The sequence below is a fragment of the Echinops telfairi genome, unplaced genomic scaffold, assembly GCF_000313985.2.
Source record: "Echinops telfairi isolate 266 unplaced genomic scaffold, ASM31398v2 ScPeMD7_7458;HRSCAF=8496, whole genome shotgun sequence".
NCBI lineage: Eukaryota > Metazoa > Chordata > Mammalia > Afrosoricida > Tenrecidae > Echinops > Echinops telfairi.
This window is the reverse complement of record NW_022111358.1, coordinates 33,973,159-33,992,475: the sequence shown is the minus strand read 5'-3', so window position 1 is coordinate 33,992,475 and position 19,317 is coordinate 33,973,159. Positions and strand designations below refer to the sequence as shown.

The window sequence follows — 19,317 nt, the reverse complement described above, 5'->3', positions numbered from 1 at the left end:
CTTATGACAAAACTTTAATAATTTATGAATTATGAAGGGTTCATGAGGGAGGGGGGATTGGGGAGGGAGGGGGAAAATGAGCAACTGATATTAAGGGCTAAAGTAGAAGGCAAATGTTTTGAGAAGGATGAGGGCAACAAATGTTGCTTGTCAAATGTGCTTGTCAAAATGGATGTATGTATGGACTGTGATAAGAATTGTATGAGCCCCCAATAAAATAATTTAAAAAAAAGATTTACTATCCTACATATTCTGGCAGTCTACAGAAAATTTCATAGGGATAAAAAGAAATAAACACCAATTCAATTTCCTTTCAAAAAGAAAAAGAAATTAGGGAAGGCTTATCTTGACTTGACTGTAAATCTTTATAAGGTTTGACAATTTCCTTTTTACATGAGAACAAGTTTATAGATTGAGGAAAGACACACTTTACTAACATGGGCATTAGTAAATAGAGTATAAAATACAAGATTTCTTTCTCAATATTGAAATTGTTTTAGGCATATTCATAACATTAATGATCACAAACTACAATAGAAAGCTATTTTTGTCAGTATACTCCAATGTCATCTCTTTAGATTCAAAACCTCAGAGTGTACAACAATGAATCAAAAAAGACTTGATTCATTATTGTATATAGAAGTAGATATTGTTCATCAGCTTAAATGTTATAAAAATCATTGAATAATTTGTAAAAACAGAGGATAGAAAGAAATGTTTTTAATGATAAGATCTTTTCTTTTGTTCATTTATGATTGTAGCAGTTTTAATTTTAATTTTGTACAAACTTAAAGTATGAGCCAGTTAAAGCAAAATTGGTGAAAATCCAATTTTTGTTGAAGGAGAACAACAGAATTTTGTATTGATGTTCATTGGCTCATTTCCTTGGTTGTAGAATATGTGGGATATTCTTTTTGTAGATACTATGTTATTAGTAAAAATCTTAGGACACCACATTCACTGAAAATTACACCAATTGGTATACTCCATTTTTTGGTATTCAATTGATAATATTATAGTCATATTTAGAAAGAGGACACATTATGGATAGTTAAGAACCCCTCCCCAAGAACACATATGTGCTTGAGTACACATATCCCATCTGAGTTCTGAGTACGCCGCTGGGCACCACAGATTATCAGTATTTAGGGCCTTCACATGCTATAAGTAGGAACAATGCCCTGGAGAAGGACGCCTTGTTTGGCAAAGTGAAGGTCAGTAAAACAGAGAAAGACCCTCAATGAGCTGAATGACATAATAGCTACACAATGGACTGAAACATAGGAATAATCATGAAGATGGTGCAGGACCAGTAAATGGTTCCTTCTGTTGTACACAGGGTCAGTATGGGTCAGAAATGACTTAATGGCGTCTAACAGCAGCAGCAACAACAACGTCTTCATCCTATAGGACAGGGAAAATTCCTCCATAGGTTTTCCAAGGGTGTAAATCTGTATAAAAGCAGATTGCTACATCTTTCTCTGGTCGCAGCTAGGGGATTTTAACCACCAACCTTATGGTTAGCAACCAAGCCCTTAAGCACTGAGCTCCCAGGGCTCCTACATTCCACCTACCCATGGGCAATAATAGCAGTTACTATTGATTCTATGCCAAAAGAGACATTTCAATTTTGTTTTCCTATCTCTTTGTCATTTATCTTTTTATCATTTCTTCACTTGTATATTCTTTCTTCTTTGTTTTTCATGTTGACAGCTTAATTTTTGATGTCTCAGTGTAATAAAAAGCCTAAAATATGAATTTTTCCCTTGATGGCCTATTCATGACTGCTATATTTTTAATTCCTAAACTGAGAAGGAATTTCTTAAAGCCGAATAGGCTCATGATCAATAGTTTTGATACACATTTTTCCTTTCATGATCCAATAGAAAGAATTGGAAAGCTTTTCACGAAAATCATACTAAAAGTTCCCTTCAGGGCTGAGTTAGTTAATTGTGCCAACCTGGCCGATAATCACATGTGGGCTAATTGAAAGGCGGAGGGATAAATTGGTGGTGAGCCTCGCCCTTCTAGTTTTCGGATCTCTTGCTTTGTGATGGTCGCACCAGGGTGCAGCTGCCTTAGCAGTTCCCTGCTTCAGCTTGCAAGATTTACTTCCTACAAGACATCCCCAAGGAGAAGCCACATGGACCTATCCAGATGCAGCCCTGGGTGCTGGAGCAGCTGTGTGGAGACCCCTGCCAGTGCTGAGATGCTTAGTCGTTCACTAACTCAGCTTTCCTCTGCAGTCGGTGTCATTGCCTCTGTTTTGTGAGGTGGAGGACTTTGTGGACTGGTGTTGGGTATGGGTTAATGTTGGACTTGTGGGCTTGGGCAGCATTGGGTTGGGATGTTTTCGTGATGCACACTTTCTTTACATAAAACTCTCTTATACATGAGTTGCTGTGGATTTGTTTCTCCAAAATACCTAGACTCATACAAGGGCTATGCTAAGATTTGGAATTCTCACCATCTATTGGCAGATTTTCCAGGAGAGTCATCCACTCTTTTTCTGTAAGTTCTATCCCCATGTTTTCCAGGACATCTTTCACATCATTTACATCAACCATCTCTCCTTCAAAACATAACATGGAGACAGAATTGAATTTCAAGAATGTTATAAATCACAAGCACGAACAAAATTATGTCAATCTGTTAGAATTAATACCATTGCTTGATAGTATGGTATGTCTAAATATACAATTATAACATTCATTTAAATATAGCCCTTTTCTAAACTCTAGTAAAGTTATTCATGTAGTGTTAATGAAGACCAGACAACACAGTTATACCAAAGTGGATCATCAATTTGCAAGAAAATGAGGATTATGTAATTGCCAAATGAATTAAGATTTTTATAGACGACTGATCAAAAGAATTCTGCCATCAGATTATATAGTGTTTCTGATCATTTTAAAATAAAAAACTCATTTATATTTTTATCAAAGCTTTGCCACTTATTTAATCTAGAACTTTGCTTATTCCTCTAACATGAGAATGATGATTTGTTAATGAAAAATCCAAAAAACAAAGAACTTGCTACCAAGACAAACATAGAACTGAAATTTTCTTATTAAAGCACTGAAATCCACAGCCTAACTCTAATAAATTATATAAAAATATTTTATCAAACAAAAGGTAAATGATAAAGAAACTAAAAAATATTTGCACATTTTTTGAGAAAATTTATAATCATATATTTGTATTAACTTCTCACCCATAAAAGTTTTCAAGCTATCCATCAATTCTTGAAGGTTAATATTCTCATTAGCTGTAAGAAAAGGTAAAATTAAGAATCACATAATGAACCAGACTCAGAAAAGTAAAGTATGAAACCCTTACATTGCAAAATTCTACCCTCTTTTATTACGTCTAATGTCAACCTCCAACCTACTAATTCTAAATTTTAGAGAGATTTTATATTAATATAAAACCTCTTTATCTTCTAGTTCAAGGATTGGTAAGCCATAGGCATCAGCCAAATCTATAAACAAAATTTTATTGAAACTCACTGAGGCTCAATCATTTATGTATTGTCTATGGCGGATTTTGTGCTACAATGGCAGAATGAGTTGTTATGACAGAGTTTTATTGTTCACCATAGCCTAAAATATTTACTCTCTGGTCTTTTACAGTGACATTGGCAAACTGAGAATTCAGTGGTTCTCAACTTGTGGGTTGCAAACCCTTTGGGGTTCGAATGACCCTTTCACAAGGGTCACCTAAGACCATCGAAAACACATATTTCCGATGGTCTTAGGAACTGAGACACGGCTCCTCTATCTGTCTCCAGGTGGGTCCTCTCACATGCAGATACACCCACATAATAAATAGTACATGGGATGAAGACTGTTACCCATGCTACACCATGCTTCAAGACAACATTTTATTTGTCATTAGAAATAAATATTTCACAATACAGTATATAATTACATATTGTTTGTGTGATTAATCACTATGCTTTATGTTCAATTTGTAACAATGAAAATACATCCTGCATATCAGATATTTACATTAAGATTCATAACAGTAGCAAAATGACAGTTATAAAGTAGCAATGAAAATAATGTTATGGTTGGGGGGTCACTGCCACATGAGGACCTGGATGAAAGGTTCACGGCATGAGGAAGGTTGAGAACCACTGCCCTAGATGATGGACCCTCCCAGAGATAGTATTCTCTTTGTCATTGTTGAAATTGACTCTACTTCATAAATATTGCAGAAAACATTAGTGAGTCTAGCCATCCTCTATGGCCTACCCAACCCTCACCCCTTAATTATGGTTTATCCATAATTTTTACCTACCATAAAATAAAATGACAAATGATAATACTTTTACTAATCATTTATACACAAAAATACAAATATATATAATTTTGTCTTATCAATTACTATGACCATCTTGGAATGGATAATGATACAGGACTGGTGTATCTTTGAGGCCCCTGCAAAAGACTCTTCATGTCTTCTCATCATTGGCAAAATTTTCTCTTATTGTCTTACTTTTTTTTTAAATCAATTTATTGGGGCTCATAAAATTCATCACAATACATAGATCAATTGTGTAAAGTACATCTATACATTTGTTGCCCTCGTCATTCCCAAAATTCGCTTGCCTCTTGGGTTCCCGGAATCAGCTCATTTTCCTTTCCCCCCCTCCCTTCCCTTCCTCTGCCCCCCTCCCCCATGCACCCTTGATACTTTATAAATTATTATATCTTATATTACATTGCCCGGCGTCTCCCTTATTGTCTTACTTTTACGTGTTTGTCTATCAAGTATTAGTTACTGTCAAGTGCACAAGGAGTCCCTAAGCAGTGGTGTGCTGGTTTACACAGCCACATGGATTACTACTGGAGTTGTTAGATTAGTCGCATATATTTTGACTCTTCCTGTCCCCACACCACACACACATAATATTTACAAAATATATTAATATAGGAGTAGTTTACAGACTTAAACAATGAAACCAAATAGATTCAGACCTTTTACCACATAGACAAAGATTAGTATGGAGATTAGTATGGAGCCATATTCCTGCTTTCCAAGTCCATCAAGTTGACTCTGAACCAGGGCCAGATGATAGGTAGCACATGAAGTGGGCTGCTGAGAAGCTCACTCTAAGCTACAATCGATAATCGGTTTAGGCTTATCCAGAAACCTGCAGCTGAATGACGTGTGAAGTCTTGTGTAGGTGAATAGATTATTGGATAGGGTAAGACATGGCAAATATATGTATATATTTTATATATAAAAATAAATATATATATCTTATATATTATATATATAATAAGGTTCCTAGGGGGTGGGTAGAGTTGGGGAGGGAGAGGAAAAAGGGGAACTGATATCAAGGAGTTTAAGAAAAAGAAAATACTTAGAAACTGATTGTGGTAGCAACTGTACAATTATGCCTGACCTAGTTAAATTATGGATTGTTATGATATCTAAATGAGCTCCCTATAAAATGATTAATAAAAAAAGAAGGAAGCTGGAAACTACATGATAGAACTTTGCAAGACCAGCAATTTCATCATTGCAAATACCTTTTTTCCCCAACAATATAAATGGTGACTATACATGTGGGTCTTACTAGATGTAATACATGGGAATCAAATGGACATCTGTGGGAAGACACAATGGAGAAATTCAATATCATGAGCCCAAACAAAGCCAGGTGCCTACTGTGGAACAAGTGATCAACTATATGCTAGTTCAGGCAGAAGCTAAAAAAATAATTTTTAAGTCCACAAGAACTAAAATATGACCTTGAGTATATCTCATCTTGATTTAGAGACCATCTCAAGAATATCTTCAATGAATTGAAGACTTATGACCAAACACCAGATGAGTCTAGAAAGATCATTAAAGATAGGAGAGGAAGAAAAGACCAAAATGGATATTAGGATAGGCTTTGAAACTTGCTCTAGAACAGTGGTTCTCAATCTTCCTAATGCTGCGACCCTTTCATAGAGTTCCTCATGTTGTGGTGACCCCCCAACCATAAAATTATTTTCTTTTCTTTTTTTTGAGAGTGAGTGAGAGTGAGTGAAGTGAGAGTGAGTGAGAGTGAGTGAGTGAGTGAGAGTGAGAGAGTGAGTGAGGGTGAGAGTGAGTGAGTGAGTGAGTCAGTGAGTGAGAGAGTGAGTTCATAAAATTATTTTCATTGCTACTTCATAACTATACTTTTTGCTACTGTTATGAATCAGGTGACCCCTGAGAAAGGGTCGTTTGACTCCCAAAGGGGTCGTGACCCACAGGTTGAAAACCACTGCTCTAGAAGATAGAGGAGCTAAAGCTAATGGAGGAAATGGTGACATAAAAGCTGAACAAAAAATTTAAAAAGGAGCTTGAGAAGACAAAGTATTATAATGAAATTTGTAAAGGCGTGCCATTAGAAAACCAAAAGGAAGAACATGCTCAGCATTTCTCAGGCTGAAAGAACTGCAGAGAAGATTCACTCTTTGAAGCCCCATATTAAACATTTCTATGGTCAAAACATTGAATTTTGTTGGAAACATTAAAAGAAGATGGAAAGAGTAGTTACTATACCAAAAAGTACTGGTTTATCCTCAACCATTTCAAGAAGTAGTACAGATCAAAAACTGTTGGTATTGAAGGAAGCAGTCTAAGCTACATTGAAGTGTTAGGAAAACAGAGCTCCAGGAATTGATGGAATAGCAATGGAAAGGGTTCAATAAACTGATGCAGCACTGGAAGCACTCACTTGTCTGTGCCAAGACATTTGAAAGATAGTTATGTGGGCAGCCAGTTGGAAGACTTCCAAATTTGTGCCCATTCCAAAGAAAGGTGATCCAACATAATGCAGAAATGATTGAATAATATAATTGATAACACATGCAAGTAAAATGATGAGTATCATTCTACAGATGTTTACTTATGTTTTATTGATTATGTAAAGACATTTGACTATGTGGATCATAACAAACTATGGATAACACTGAAAAGAATGAGAATTTCATAACATTTAATTGTGTTCATAGAGGACCTGTACATAGACACAGAAGCAATAGTTTGAATAGAACATTTTTTGTTTGTTTTTTAAAGATAAATATTTTATGACAATATTATTCTAAAGGAAGATAAAGAAAAATAAAAAATGGCCTTCACAGGAAAGAAAAAGAGTCGAAAGAGAATAGAACATTTTAAATTGTATAGTTTAAAATCAGGAAAAGTGTGCATCAGGTTTGTATCTTCTCACCATACTATTCAATCTGCATGCTTAGTAAATAATTTAGGAAGCTACCCTATATGAAGAAGAATATGGCATAAGGATTGGAGAAAGGCTTATTAACAATCTGGGTTATTGTAATCTGGTTTACTATCAATGTTAATGGAAGCAGCAGTCAAGAAATCAATGAAGCTTCTTTAAAATGTTAAAGAGGAAGGTGTCATTTTGAGGACTAAAATGCACCTAATGCAAGTCATGGCATTTTCAATTGCCTTATGTGCACGTGGTTGATGGACAAGGAACATGGAAGAAGGAGAACTGCTGCATTGAGTTATTATGTTGGTGAAGAATATTGAAAGTGACATGCACTGGCAGAACAAACAAATTTATCTTGGATGAGGTACATCCAGAATGCTCCTTAGAATGGAAGATGGCTGGAGGGGCTTAGTCTTGTGCACTTTGGACATGTGTTCAGGAAGGACCAGTCACACTTGGTAAAGTAGAGGGTCAGCAATAAAGAGGCAGCTGATCAAGGAGATGGAATGACATAGTGGCTGCAACAAGGGCTCAAACAGTACCAGCAATTATGAGGAGGACGGTGCGGGACCAGGCAGTGTTTCATTCTGTTGTACATAAGGTCTTTGTGAGTAGCAACCATTCAGATGGCATCTAAGAACAACATTATAACTTCATATTTAGAGTCTAATTGTTTTGAATCACCTATTTAACTTAGAATCATTAATGTTTGTTCTTGGTGACAAAATATAGTCTTGTGTCCAATCAATTGATGTAGTGATATAGTATTTTTTAGGAGCAGGTTCTGTGACTATTTTATTTTTATGATTCATTTTAATTAATACATTTTAGTGTTTTAGATATTCATAAAAATTGAGCAGAAAGTACCTATTTATCTCTTCTCTTTCCTCCCCTCTCAATTTTCCCATTATTAACATCTTGCATGCCTGAGGTACATTTATTATAATTGATGAAAATAATATCAATACATAATTGCTAACTAAAGTTCATAGCTTACTTTAGGGATTATTTTTTTGAGAGTTAAGTTCTATGAGTTTTGCCAAATGCATAAAATATATTCATCATTGCAATACCATACAGAATCATTTCACTGTCCTGAAAATGCTGTGTTCCACTTGCTCATACTCATTCCCTCTCCTGTGTTCCCTGGAAATTAATGACCTTTTTATTATCTCAATAGATTTGCCTTTTACAGTGATACCTATTATCACTTACTATTAACTGGTAGGTTTTCTGTCAGACCTTGAAGCTCTGGCTCTGTGAGATTTATCTTCATATTTTCCAGGACAGTGTCTATGCTATTGACATTAATGTTTCCTCCTTTGAAAGATAAAAATAAAAATATTAGAAACAGTGAATGGTTTCAAAACAACATATATTATTTTAATGATGAAACACAATTTTTGTTTTTAATGAACATATACTAATATTAAAATGAAAATGCAAAAGCTCAATGGTTCATATTTTTGCATTATTACTTTGATTCACAATGTGAATACCAAAAATACATTTTTAAATAAATAATCATTTTATTAGGGGCTCATACAACTCATCACAATCTGTACATATGTCATCTGTGTCCAGCACTTTGGTACATATGTTGACTTCATCATTCTTACGACACCCACTTTCCACTTGAGCCCCTGGTGTCTGCTCATTTTTCCCCCTCCCTCCCAGCTCCCCCTTCCCCCTGAACCCCCGATAATTTATAATTTATAATTATTTTATCATATCTTACCCCATCCCATGTCTCCCTCACCTACTTCTCTGCTGTCTGTCCCCCGGGGAGGAGGCCACATGTAAACCTTGTCCACTGTTCCCCCTTTCTCCCTCTCCTTCCCTCCACCCTCCCGCCATCGCCATTCTCTCCACTGGTCCTGGGGGGTTCATCTGTCCTGGGTTCACTGTATTTCCAGTTCCTATCTGTGCCAGTGCACCTCCTCCAGTCCAGCCGGATATGTAAGGTAGAATTGGGATCATGGTAGTGGGGTGGAGGAAGCATTTAAGAATCAGAGGCAAATTGCATATTTCATCATTACTACACTGCACTCCGATTTGCTCCTCACCTCCCTGCAGCCCTTCTGCAAGGGGATGTCCAATTTCCCCTGGATGGGCCCTGGGTCCCAACTCTGCACTCCCCCTCATTCACAATGTTATGATTTTTTTCCCAAAAATACATTTTATTTGCCCAAGATAAAAGATCAAGTTAACAGAATAATTAGAATTAGAGTGTTTACCTTTAAACCTGTTATGGGTCAAGTTCAAATAAAAAATACTTAATGGAGTTGACTAACTCATCTTTTAAAAGATTTACCTCTAAGCCCTAAGTAGTGTTGATTGTTGTGTTCTGAATTCAGCAACTTCCTGTTGCTGACCAAATAAATATAAAACAAAACAAAACCATTTTAATTATTCCTCCCTTGTTTTTCTTAAATTAAAAAAAAAAGAAATCCTGAGATCTCAAATGATTCTTTTTGAGTAAAATTTGGAAATATCAAAAAAGATGTAGGGTTTCTGCAAAGATATATATAGGACTTAAAACCCACTGCCTTTAGCTGGTAAATTCTATAAATACTGAAAATAAAAGCATAAATAAGAAACAATTCATAATTGGGAATAGAATTCCCAATTTAAAGATATAAATATTATAACATGTGTCTTTGTGAGATTGTCTGCGTGCTCATCAACCTTCTTACTCACCTTTGAAAGACTTTACTTCATTCAACAATCTATTCTGAAATATCATCCCAGCATCTGTAACAAAGGTATGATTCATATCACAAGGAAAATATAGATGTGACCCTAGTACATATATCATGATTACATTGAGTTTTTATTTTATATTGAGCTTTTGAAAATCTTCTTTGTCTTAGATCTCTCTCCAATATCCTCCTTAAATGCAAATAAAGTTTAAGAGTGAAAAATTTCTCTGTGTGATAAGCCTACATGATTTCTTGCACTTGAAGCCACTGTTAGTAGTTTTCTATCATGGAAAGCATGTATAAACACTTTGGAATCTTCTACACTACCAAAATACATGCTTTTCCCTTTCCTTTCATCTTTTTCTTTTGAATTAGTTTTTCATATTGTCACAAAACACTTACCTCCATTTTTTACATCCATCATACAACAAAAACCAGCTTAGAGTCATTGATAAGAGAACTTGGAGCTAAATTTGCTATTTTTAGTAGTTTCCAGAGGCAATTAAATAGAAAATTTTAAACCACTCCCTAAATCAGGTTCCCTGAAAAATTTGATTGGCATCTCTACGACTCACCATCAACTGGAAGGGTCTCCTGCAGATGTAAGAGTTCATCTTCTGTGAGATCAATCCCCATGCTTTCGAGGGTGCTTTGGAGATCATTGACATCATTCTTTTCTCCTTTCAAAAGAGAAGAATGTGGACTATTAAAAAGCAAAATATTTTTTCCTACCTGCTAGGCATCATGCACAAACTGAACAAGGTACCAAGTTAAAATAATGCCTAACTTTATAACATCGGTGGGGGAGACATAAAAAATATTATGCTCTATTAGTAAAAGCAAGGCTTTGTAGTATTTAATACCCAAGAAACTACCAGAAAAAATTATTTTTATAATTATTCAAGGAATTAGGAAAACAGATAATTAAAAATCCAATCAGAAAGTTCTATAAGTATTATTCTTTTGATCTAAACGATATAATTTGCTATTTTCTGTTACAGCAATATTTTGAACCACGTCACTCTTATCTTTCCATTTACTGTGGCTAGTTTATAGGTTTTAGATATTTATGAACTGCAGTGAAACATTACTAAAAGACCTAGAGACAATATACTTGGTTCCAAGATAGAACATGAACTTTTACTGTAAAAAATACTGATAATCTGATGCCAAATGGCAGGGTATCACAAGCAAATATTTCTTCAAAAAGAAGTAAAAAGCGAGAGTCTAAAAGTCAGTGATATAATACTGGAAAAAAATCAAAACATAACACACAGAATAAGAGTTTAACTCTATTCTAATCTCACTCACCTGTAAAAGTTTCCATGGCTTCTATCATATTTTTCATATCAACTTGCCCATTAACTGCAAGAAAATATTCATGTCACTAAGAAAACTGACTTTAAGACTCAGAAACTGTGACATATCAAAAAGGAGTTAAGCAATCTTTACATATGCAAGTATTTTAAACTATTTTCCAACCACTTCATGAGTGTGAACTAACAGTCTTCATTCCCTCACCCTATAAGGACGGAGTAGAACTGTCCCAGGGGCTTTCCTAGACTATAAATATTTGTTGTTAGGTGCTGTTGAGTCCGATCCTACTTTTGTGACCCTTAACATATCATTTCAGTCACTGTGTTCATCCACCTTGTCAAAGGACTTCCTATTTTTGTCTTGCCCCTCCACTTTACGAGCATGATGCCCTTTTTGAGGGACTAATCTCTACAGATAACATGCCCAAGGTACATGAGATGAAGTTTTTCTATCATTGCTTCTAAGGCACACTCTAACTATATTTCTTCCAAGACAAATTTCTTTGTTCTTCTGGCAGTCTATGGTACTTTCAATATTTTTCACCAGCACCATCATTCAAATGCACTGATTCTTCTTCAGTCTTCTTTATTCAGTGTCCAACTTTCACACGCATATGAAGCAATTGAAAACACCATGGATTGGGTCAAGCACACTTTAGTCCTCAAAATTACCTCATGTCTTTTAAACACTTTAAAGAGGACTTGTGCAGCAGATTTACCCAATGCAATGTGTTATTTGATCTCTTGACTGCTGCCTCTATGAGCATTGATTGTGGATCCAAGGAAGACAACGTCCTTGACAACTTCAATTGTTTCTCTGTTTATCACAATGTTACCTACTAGTCCATATGTGAAGATTTCTGTTTTCTATATTGAGTTGTAAAACACACTGAAGGCTAAAATCTCTGATCTTCATCGGCAAGTGTTTCAAGTCTTCTTCACTTTCAGGAAGTAAGGCTGTGTCATCTGCATATTGCAGGTTGTTAATAAGGCTTCTTCCAATCTTGATGCTATATTCTTCTTCATACAATCCTTCTTCTCTGATTATTTTTTCAGCACACAGATTGAGAAGATAAAACACTGATGCACACCTTTCTTGATTTTAAACCATGCAGCATTCCCTTGTTTTGTTCACATAATTGCCTCTTGATCCATGAGTATGTACAGGTTCTACATAAGCACAAGGAAGTGTTCTAGAGTTCTATTCTTCTCATGACTATGTTTGTTGTAGTCCAGAGAGTCAATAAAACACAAACATCTGTCTGGTATTCTCTGCTTTCAGCCAAGATCCTCTGACATCAGCAATGATACCCCGTTTCATGTCTTCTGAATTTGACCTGAATTTCTGGCACTCCTTGTCAATGTATTGCTGCAACCATTGTTGGATGATTTTCAGTAAAATTTTACTTGAAAGTGATATCAATTTTGTTATTCCATAACTTGTGCATTCTGTAATACGTACAAATATAGCTCTCTTCCAGTCAGTAAGCCAAGTAGCTGTCTCTTTGATTTCTTGGGATAGACAGTAAGTGCTTACAGTGATTCATCAGCTTGTTGAAACATTTCAATTAGTATCCCATCAATTCCAAGAGTTTTGCTTTTTGGTTAATGACTTCTGTGCAGCTTGCACTTCTTGCTTCAAAACCATTGGTTCTTGCTCATATGCTACCTTTTGAAATGGTTGAAGTCAACTAGTTCTTTTTGGTGTAGGAACTGTGTGTTCATTGTCTCTTTATTTTATTTTTACAGTTTTATTAACATAATTTATATATCAAACAATTAATAGTTTACACATATTAAAGAGTTGTGCAATCATCACCACCAATTGAACATTCTCTCATTTCTTGTACTCAATATTATTAACTCTTTATTTCCCTCAACCTCCCCTGCAATAACCCCAAGAAACAATTAATCCAGTTACTATCTCTATTGATTTACCTTTCCTGGATTTCACATACAGAAAAATATATAAAAACAAGAAAACGAAACTAAAACCAACCTACAACAATAATGAAATAAAACAGAAAATCTTCAATCGAAAAGAATGCAGAAAATAATAAAAACTGAACAATTTAGCATGGATTCAAAGAGAGAACAAATGATAAAGTTTTAAATTTTAACCCCATTCTATCATCATTAGTCCACTTTCCAATGTCTGATAGCAAGGCTATTCATATCCCTGGTCAATGGTCAGAGGGAATTCACCAGAGACTTAATCCACATGGGAACCTGCAAATGGATTGTGGGGTTTCACTGTCATCCACAGCATTCTGCAAACGGGGTACTCAGAATTTAAGTTCTGATACCATTCTTTCTGTTTTGAATTTTTATTATTTATAATCCTTGTATCACACCAGGAGGTATTCATCTTAGCTGCTTAGTTAAGAGAAGCTTTTAACCTCAGACGCTATTTTTTCTGATAGCCAGACACCATCTGATTTTTCACCACATTTTGCTATAGCACCTATATTCCAGTGATCTCTTCTTTAAGGCAAGTGTGAGTAGGGTCACATCATAAGAACTAATTATTCTTAGATTCTGGCTATGATTAAGTGGGGGCTCAAAATCTATTCATATATCTATGGTTTATATATCTACTTGGTCCATTTTAGAGACATCATTATCCTTTTATTGGTGAACATTATAATCATCTTCATGGGACATGTGATAATTCTATTGATAGTATCATTAACTTACCAGTCGATCTTCTTTTGATGCTTCCTGCAACATAGAATCTCTCAATATTTCAACTAGAGGTTTGAATTTCTTCTTTAGTTCTTTCAGTTTTAAGTATGCCGAGCAAGCTCTTCCTTTTTGGTTTTCTAACTTTAAGTCTTTGCACATTTCAAAATAATACTTAATTTGTCTTCTTGAGCTGCCCTTTGACGCTTTCTGTTCAGCTCTTCCATTTGCCTTATGATTAAGAGCAAGTTTCAGATTTTCTTCTGACATCCACTTTGATTTTTTGCTTTCTTTCCTGTCTTTTAAATGACCTTTTGCTTTCTTCATGTGTGATGTTCTTAACGTCATCCCATGGCTCATCATGTCTTCTGTCATTAATGTTCAATGCAGCAAACCTTTTCTTCAGATGTTCTTGAAATTACATATGAGCAATTGATGGTCTGTTCCAAAGTTGGTTCCTGAACAGGTTTCAGTTGCTGATTTTGAGCTTCTCTAGTGTTACTTCCCACAGATGTAGTCATTTTGATTTCTGTGTATTCCATCTGGAGAAGTTCATGTATATAGTCACCTTTTGTGTTGTTGATAAAAGGTATTTGCTATGAATAAGTTGTTGGTGTCGCAAAATTCTTTCATGCAATCTTCAGTTTCATTTCTATCACCAAGTCCATATGTTCCAACTACTGTTCCTTCTGTTTCCAACTTTTGCATTCCAAATTGCCAATAATTATCAATGCATCTTGATAATATTTTTAAAAATCAATTTTAGACTAAAGATATTGGTAGAATTCTTCATTTTCTTCATCACCAGTTTTAGTGTTTGGTGCATGAATTTGAATAGTAGTTGTATTGACTGAATTTCCATGTATGTTCATAGTTACCATCCTATCACAGACAGCATTGTCCCTCAAGATAGACCCTGAAATGTCCTTTATGATGATGGTTGCAAGGCCATTTCTCTTGATTGTGTCATTCACAGCACATGATTTTTTTGGTTCAAATGGTCAACACAAGTCCATTTCAGCTCACTAATGCCTAGGATTATCAATCTTTATGCATTTAATTTCATTTTTTATGACTTCCACTTTTCCTAGAATTATACTTTATATATTCTGAGTTAGATTTTTGGTAAATTTTTGTAGCTTTTTCTTCTCATTTTGAGTCATGACCCATCAGCAAATGAAAGCCGTGGAGGCTTTCCTCCCTAAGGCTTTACTCTATTCAAGTCATTATGGTTGACTCTACTTTGAGAAGGCAGCTCTTCCTCAGTTATATTGCAGTGTTCATTGATCTGAGAGGCTCATCTTCTGGTACTATCTCTGACAATGCTCTTTTGCTAGTCATGAAGTTTTCACTATCTGACAATGTTCTACTGTTATTCATAAGATTGTCTATGGCCAATTTCCCCTACATGGATTACCTATTTCTTCTGTGTAATCTTTTTTAAGTGTGGAAGCTCTGCTGAGAAGTGTTCTCTTTGGGTGACCCTGTTGGTATTTGAAATTCCAGTGAGATAGCTTCCAGTATCACAGCAACTCATAAGCCACCACAGTACGACAACCTTTGTAGGAATATACAGTCTCATCTTTTTCCTGAGGAGCGGCTGGCAGGTTTCATTTGCTGACCTTGGAGTTAGCAGCCAACAAGTATAACCCACTATGCTACAGGGCTTCTATAGGAAAGTCTAAAACATGATAAATAGTATTTCAACAATATGTTTCTGCTCTTCTTTTCTAGTAAAAGTAATACAAAGCTACAAAAGTAAATGATAGAATAAAATTAAAAGTAAATTATTTTATAGTTCACAAAGCCTTCTGGAATGGGTAAAACTTTGTCTGGATATACAAGAGATGCATGCTGTATATAGATGCCTTAGTGTAGACTTTAGAAATTGTTCCCTATGTAATTAATCCACTTCATAAATTCCTCTGACAAATTTCTTCTACTTATGCTACACGTGTAAATGATAAGTCATTTGAAGGATAGCTTTGCCATCGTGGTTGGTATAGCCAGTATGCAGAGTAGAAAATATTATATGTTTATTATATAAAATCTAAATTTTATTTTGCATCTGCTTTAGTTTTGGAATAATTAATATATTTTTAAAAGTTAAAAATATAATGTTGTCAGATACTATGAAAAATCTACTTCAGAGCCTGTTTCTCAGTTACTCTACTCTTCTTAGATGCAAGCAATGTTACTTGTTTCTTTTCCATATATCTGAGTTATTTTCAGTTATTTTTTAAAAAGATACCAACATAGGAATCACTTATAATTAGCTCAAAATCTATCTCATCTTCCTGAAGTTAAGTTTTCTTTTTTTAGGTTTTAGGGAGCAACATAGCTAAGAAATGGTCACTTTGTTATAAGATTTCAAAAACTGTGCCTGCCTTACTTCACAGTATATACAATATTAAAAACATTTTTTTTCTTTTAGTCTCAATTATTCTCTAGGATTCTTTAAATGTGTTTTGTGTTGCCAAATAAATTGGTGAAACTCTCAAACAAAACCCCTGATATTTGTGTATTCTTGGAGCACAACAATATCTTAAATACTCACCATTTACTGGTAGATGCTTTGCCATATCTTCAAGTTCTGTTTCTGAAATTTTCATCCCCACATTTTTGAGTACTATGCCCAGTTTACTGTTATCAATCTTCGCTCCTTAGGGGAAAAAGTATATGAATAAAATTTAATAACTCAAAATATGACAGAGAAGATTAATTTTTGAACATGTCAGTGTTTCAGTACAAGATTCAAGGCCCATTGAGCTCAAATTAAATGTATACAAGGATCAATAATGGCAAGAAAGTGAAAGCCTTCTGCTGATGTATTTTTTGGGATCCAGCCCTTATATGAAAGACTGAGTTTCTGCATGTCTGTTCAGGAAATTACAACAGCAAAAATCGATGTTTCTGACTAGTAAATGGAGTGTTATTTGTGATGAATCTTTCAAATCAATTTCTCATTCCTGAATAGATATTGTAAGTGGAAAACATGTTGATATTATACTTAGTTGTCTCCCATTATGCTTTTCACTCACCTTTAAGAAATTTCAAACCATTCATCAACCTATTCTGGTAGAAATTTTCATCAGCTGAAAAAGAAAAGCCACATTTCAGGTCAGAGAGATATGCATCTAAGTGTCACTAAGGTAGTACAAAAGTCATCATTTTAGAAAGGTAAACTTTATGATTTCTAATTTATTGTAAAATAAGAACAAAAATATAGATTGGGGAAACTTTCTAATGTGGTCAGTCTTCGCAGGATTTGTTAGCGCTCTTCCATGCTAAAACGCCTTGAATTTCTAGTTTCAGCTCTCTCTTTTGGTCTACTCCTATCATTTCCTTTTCCTCTCCCTCTCAGCTCCACAAGTAAACCTTTTAGTAGAATCAGAATGAAAAAATCCAGATTTCTCAATAGAATCTGAGATGTAGTCAATTAATTTAGCCTTTATAGCCATAATTAAAGTAATATAATAGTTCTAAAGAGAACCAGTGGCATAGTGGGTTACACATTGGACTGCTAATTGCAAGGTCAGCAGTTTAATACCACCAGTTGCTCCTTAGAGAAGGAGGAGGCTTATTACTCCTTTGAAGAGTTGCAGTCTCAGGAACCCACAGGGACAGTTCCACTCGGTCCTGTAGGGTTGCTATGAGTCAAAATTGACTCCACAACAGGGAGGCTTTTGATCCATAATTCCTTGTATGATGTATTATAATTCAGGACTCTATGCCTATAATCCCATTTTAGAGGGAGTTCTCTGTTACAGGAATAAGGTGCGATTAAGTTTTCCTTGGGGGCATCTTATTATTATAATTTCTTTTTATAATCCAAGTGGATTTTTATGAGTACAGGACAAGTTGCAGGCCTTACAGCCTCAAAAGAGCACAAACGATTTCAGGGAAGTGCGCCAAATTGCGCGGAAGCTCACAACTGGGCACAAACAACCACGTGGAAAAGAGCACCCCATGTGCGGAATGGGGCCAGAGAAGCTGTGGCACAAGCAGGGACCAGAGAGCAAGAAGGGTGAGAGAGAAAGAGAGAGAGAGCATAAGGTGAATGTGGGCCCTGAGGGGGCAGGCCTGGCCGGCTTGTGTGTGCCCCACCCTCTGACCTGCAGCTGACCAGGAGCAGGGTAAAAAAAAAAGGATAACCTTCCCACAGCCAGAGAATTTCAAACCTCTGGCTGAGAGGTATGGGTCAAGGTAATGGTTGACTCCATTGGCTATGTTAAGCCCACTTGGGTGATGTCATGGCCACTGGCCTAGTTTGGACCACCCAGGTATACCTCCCACCTGGTTGGGGGCTTGAATTTGAGTATGCTCAATTTGGGGGTCTTCATAGGTGTCTAATGGTCACCTAATTTCCTTCCAACTTCCTATAGGGGGCCTGTGCAGGCATGGGAGGGGCAAATCCACCCTTCCGACCCCCGCCCCCCGCCACACACACACTCCCCCTTGTCTCTGAATCTAGCTACCTAACATTTCCCTTCCTAGAGGGTATGGCTCTTAGGACATCATCGTTTGTTTTCCTTGGGGGTATACTTTCGGCTAAAAGAGAAAAACAACCCTTTCATCAAAGCCATTCCTTAGGGTTCAAGAGCCATCTGGGACACAGAGAAATCACAGGACCATTGGAAAAGCACATACAAGATCTCTGTATGAAGTGACAGAGGCCATCACGAGACCAGATGAACCACAGATTGTTGCAGGGAGGCTCAGAGGAACAGTGCCAAGACTATGGGGGTACCTTCTCCTCATCTGGCCCAACACTATGGAACTGTGACAGGTGGGTTGGCTTCCTGAATCACATAGGCAGAAGCCAAGGGAGCATGTAGCTGAGAGGCTGAGAACTAGAGAGAGACTTAACTGGTGGCTAAGGAAAGGTGTTGCTGTGAACCAACAACTGTATCCTTACTGTTTACTGATCCTGACTTGTGGTAACCTATTAACTTCTGTAATAAATCCCCTTAGTTGTGAGTATTGTCTGTGAGTTCTGCATGGTCACTGCAACCAATTGTTGAACCCAGCATAGATATAGAGTGCTGTGGGAGATACAGATGATGTCAGCATAGATAAAGAGGAAGGGACCATGGAGGCATGTCTAATCTCTGCTTTATGGCAATAGGAAAACCAGAGGAGATAAGATATTTCAGTCAGGTGCTGTTAATTGTAAATATCACAGAGAAAAGTATACTAGAAAAGGAATTTTAATGGAAAGTCTCTCTCCTGGGCCAACTTGGTGTTGATTCTCCTCCCTCTACCACATCCCTCCTCCTTTGAGTTGTTCAGATATCTTACTCCCAAGCATATACTCGGGGATCTCAACTATTGAGAAATTATATAAAAAAGATAAGACCAACTCTAGCTGCTAAAATCAGTGCAACAGTTCCAT

General features: G+C 36.0%; 1 long non-coding RNA gene across 1 annotated transcript; it reads right to left on the bottom strand.

Annotated features, from left to right (window-relative positions):
- Positions 1-8,445: 8,445 nt before the first annotated feature.
- Positions 8,446-10,556, bottom strand: LOC123522725. Its single transcript, XR_006680943.1, has 3 exons — positions 10,500-10,556; positions 9,923-9,976; positions 8,446-8,542 (listed from the first exon to the last, which is right to left on the bottom strand). It is a non-coding gene; the product is annotated as an uncharacterized LOC123522725 (long non-coding RNA).
- Positions 10,557-19,317: the final 8,761 nt, after the last annotated feature.